The following is a 4,863-nucleotide window of genomic DNA, read 5'->3' as shown; positions in this document are numbered from 1 at the left end:
ACAAGGGCCTGAGTTCAATCCCTGTTTCCACCAAACAAACAAACAAAACAATGCATTGAAGACTTTCCTGGCTCAAGGGTTTCTCTGGATGGGTGGGTGGGTGGAGATGGGTAGGCGGATACATACTTAGACATACTTAGGCATATATACTCAGATATACTTGGACATACTTAGATAGGTAGGTATACGTGCCATGGAAAATTGTCCTGTGCTAGTTTATATGTGACATGTCTTTTTAAGAAAAGGTAAATTGTTATCATTTATTTTCCTATTAGAACTACATTAGAATTTCAGTTGCTCCACCTCCTTGCTAAAGCTTAGTATTATTCAACTTTTAATCTTTTTTTGTCAATTCAATAGGTAAAGAATAATATGTAACTGAGCACTTTTGAACATTATTATTTTAGATTTGTCTCATCCTGGTCTGGAGAGTTCCTCCTGCCTCGGCATATAGACTACAGCAGTCAGGACTGCAGGTGTGCGCCAGTGTCCCAGGTTTCCCTGCAGTCTTTACTTGCCTTTCTCTGACTACTAATGAGATGGAGAAGTAATCATCATTTTCTCAATGTAAACTACCTGTTCTGGGTATTAATTCTTTTTTGGTTATAAGAATTGTGACTTTCTCTTAGTTTATGTCTCTTTCTTTTTGGGAAGGGTCTACAGGGTGTTCAGGGTCTCACTACTAGATGGGACTTGTAGTGATCCGCCTGTTTACCGCCTCCCAAGAGCTGGGATTACAGGTGTGCGCCATCATGCCCAGTCTCAATTGCTGTCTCAGAGTGCCCCAGGGACAGGGCCAGCACAGCAGGCCCGGGGATTGAACCCTCCGCCCTTTACACTTGTCTCATCTTTACGCTTGCATTATGGCATAGTTTGACTTACAGAACTTCTACATTCTATTTTCTCATCGTCGTATAATTTTGCTTTCTGCACTTAAACACTGCCCCACTTCCATTCTGGAGACTGAATCTCAGACCCTTAGTGTGCTACACCCCTAACCTTTTGATTTTGTTTTGAGACTGGGTCTTAGTAAGTTACCCAGACTGGACCAGAACTTACATCCTTGGCCTCAGTGGTCCAGTGTACTTCGATCACAGTCAATGTTCACCACCTCATTTGCATCTAAATTCCTAATCCCATGGGATTGCTTTATGTAAGGAATACGGGATGTAATTTCTATGTCAATTGTGGATGTTGCACTTATTGAACAGTGGATCTATTCCCCATGCATCTGAAAGGCCTGCGATATCATAAACTGGTTCTACATATCTGACCTGCCGTTGACCCATTGGTTCGTTTGTTTTAATTACACTGGCTATGGCATCAGTACTGTATTTATCTCTCCTAAATCAAATTCCCCACCTTCTTCTGTTAAAGGAAATTTAGTGTCACCCTCTTCCATATAATTTTAGATTTAGTTTATCACATTTTGTGACAAACTATGTTGGGAATTTGATTCAAGTTGATTTGGGTGCGCTGAAGTGTTTCTTGTTTTAGAAAAAAAAAACACCAATTTGAATCATCCAGAGGCTTTTGCAAAACTGGAACAAAACAAAATGGCAACAACTGACCAACAAAATCTGGACCTTGTAGGGACCCGCAGATGAAGTGCAAGGAATACTCTGGATTATCTTGGAGAGACTCTGACCTTCTCTTCTAATTGTGTACTCCTGCTACCCACTGTCTTCGGAAAGAGGAGAACCGGGAAGGGGGGTGCAGAGGCGAGGAAGAAAGGGGATGGGGTGGGGAGAGAAGAAAAGAAAAATGGGGTGTTTGCTCAAAGTAGCTAGAGGTGAGTGGAGAGTTGGCACGCAGGGCTGTCCTGGGCCACTCTGTCTTGGTGTATTTTCCGATCACATACTACAGCATTTGTGTAAATGGAATCAAGGGTAGGGCTTGACTGCCAGAGTGGGATAAACAACGAAGGGTGGCTGGGCGCCAGAGGCGGCGTGAACTCTGCTAATGGTTGGCCGCGCTGCTCCTCGCGCCCGTCCGGCCTGAAGCTCCCGGGCAGGAAGGCGGCCTGCGGCAGAGAACGCGTCGCGGGGACGGCGGAGAGGAGAGAGGAGGCTGCAGGTATCCCCGGCGCGGGGCCGCTCGCGCCGGAACCTGCCGAGTGATGGGTTTGTAGGGGTCGAGAGTACTGGGGCTGCGCAAAGCCACGAGTGTCAGAAAAAGGACTTTGGACTTTATCCTGAAGCGGCGGTAGAAGCTCCCAAACAGGCAAGTAGGTAGCTGTAACCGAAGTGTGCTTCAGGGAGGCGAGCTTGGCTGCGATGAGAGCAACGCTGGGACGGCGCTTCCACCTGCAGAGGGCACAGCTGGGCCACAACCCGCCCTGCCCCTCCCCCGCCGCGCGGGGCCGCCGCTCGGAACTCGGCTAGCCCGCCTGGACACGCCCCCCGGGCTTCGGCGAGTACATCTGGACACGCCCCTGTGCGTCACGTCCGGTCCCGAGCCGGGCTCCTGAGATGGGGGGGGTCGCCAGGAGGAACTTGTGCGCCTGCGCGAGGGGGCCCCCGCCGACCCGCCGTTACACAGTATCTAGGCGGAGGACCCCGGGGACGTCTGCGTCTACGCCTGCACCGATTCTGGCGCGTGTGTCTTGTGGCGCTGTAACTGCGCGGGTGTTTTGCTCCGCCCTGAGAGATATAAATAACTCCTAGGTGCTCAGGTGCTTCAGGATCTTACTTGCGTCGACCCTGACACTCTCCTCTCACTGCTAGTGCTCAGTAATGGAGTCATCAGTGTAGTTTCTTTCCAGCTGCTGCTTCTCTTTACTTAAAACTTACGTACCGATGACAAGCTGCCCCCGCCGCGATTCTTGAGCAGCCCAGGCTGTAATCCATGTTTTTAGGGCTTGTTCCTCTCTGCAGTTAAATCAGAAAATCCCAGTGGAAGGGGAATTTAGAACTCAACAATCCCAATTCCTAATTCACTCTGACATTCCGGGGTGGGTGAAATGTAGCTTTGCATCCTTTGGAAGATGGCCTATTGTCCAGGAGCAACTTGGCTTATGCAGCCTTTTCGAAGTTTTTTTTTTTTTTTTTTTTTTTTTTTTTTTTTCATGCAACTTTCATTCCTTTGAGAACACTCGCATCTACTCTGTAGGTAATAGGACGTGGGGGTACGACTGTGAGATAGAGGAAACTATGGAGCCCTTCGTATTTGCATTCTAGTGAAGGGAGACCAACAACCAAATTAGAGGACTGCTTCGGCGCTAGCAAGTAAATACACAGGGCTTGTGATAGAAACCTAGGACGGGAGCTACTTAGACTAGTGAAAGGTTTCTTAGAGGTGGTGACGTCAACAACTAGCCAAGCAAACAGTCGGTAGCTCTGTACTGAAAAAAGTCCAAAGCTTTTTTCCCCCCCATAATGTTATTGAGAAACAAATAGCAAGTCCAAAGCTTTTGTGGCAGGAAAAAGTTTCTTTTTTTCTAGTAATAGTGTGGGTGGGGTGGGGTGTGACAAGGTTGGGGACGGTGAGAAAACGCTGAGACTTCAGGAGAGATGTGCGGCCTTGTGAGTTATGGTAGGAAGTTTGTGTTCTAGAATAAGAAGAAACCCAGGCGTAGTTTATGCAGAGGGCTGGTCTCGGCTCATTAGAACTGCACAAGCCAGTCATTTTCCATTTCAAGATGACTGACGTCTCTTCTGAAATTTCCTTTTCATGCTCTGAACTGCTCCCCAAGCTATAGTTCCGCTAATGCTTCTTGCCCAGAGGGTTTTTAGATGGAATTTAATATGTGATTTTTGAACACTCTGAAAGTGACAGGACTTTTTAAAAAAATGTGAGTCATGTGTTTACACATGTACACTGTACATTTTAAGAGAATGTGCCAGGCCTGGTAATACCAGCCCTTGGGAGGCTGAGACAGGAGGATCCAAGAGAGTTCAAGGCCAGCTTGAGCTGCATAGCAAGACCCTGTCTCAAAAAAGAAGACAGGAAAAAAAATAATAAAGGAAAAAGAATCTAAGGCATTTAGATTCTCAAAGAGGTCCTGTAAAAAATAAAACGTTTTATGTATTTCTCATCTATGTGATACTGGTTATTGTTCTCCAGAATAGCAGAACACGATTTCAATTTCAACCCAGGTTAGTTTTCTAAACTGCGTGCTCTTCGGTGAAATGAAAGTAACAGGGTTGCTGTGAGAATTAAATGATACTGAGAAAGTGCTCAATCCTAAACCTTGACGGCGTCGTGGTGCCGCGGCCACGCAGCGCTACAGTCATAAGGAAGCCTCAGCATTTCTGGTTTATAGAGTAACAATTTATAGATACTGCTTCTTTCGCATTCCATCAACACTAAGTGCCTGTTGTGGGCAGAGCCCCTCGTGAAAAAGATCACCCTTCCGGGAGTTTATTACCTAGTGGAGACAGCTGTGGAAGAAAAGACATTGAGAGGGCACTAGGATCTGCGCACGTACACATGGAACCGTTTAGGTGGGGACGCATCAGAGATTAGGGATCTGCGGAGGAGGTCTCAATTTCCACTGGAGGTGAATGCTTCTTTGGAGTTTATATTTGAAGCGAAGCGGGTTTGAACAGATTGAATCTGAACGCACACAAAATCAATACTACACGTACACATTTTATTCTTGATAACATGGAAAGACGGAACGCCGCAATCACGTCTGCCGCCGAGCTTCGGGAGAAGAAGCCTATCTTTCGCGCAGTCTGTTTACTACACACTGCAAGCTCGGGGCAGTCCTTATCTTCTTGTGGGGAACAAAGTACACGCGCGCGCACGCATTCCCTCCTTTCCGAAACCAAGGGCCCAGCCCCCGGGCGAGAGGGGGGACCCAGGCGGCGGCCCACACAATGGCTCGGGCTCCCGGGCGCGCCGCCGCGCCCGCCCGCC

This window comes from Octodon degus, unplaced genomic scaffold (genome assembly GCF_000260255.1).
Source record: "Octodon degus isolate 3935 unplaced genomic scaffold, OctDeg1.0 scaffold00020, whole genome shotgun sequence".
NCBI lineage: Eukaryota > Metazoa > Chordata > Mammalia > Rodentia > Octodontidae > Octodon > Octodon degus.
The sequence above is the reverse complement of the archived record's forward strand: the minus strand, read 5'-3'. Positions refer to the sequence as shown.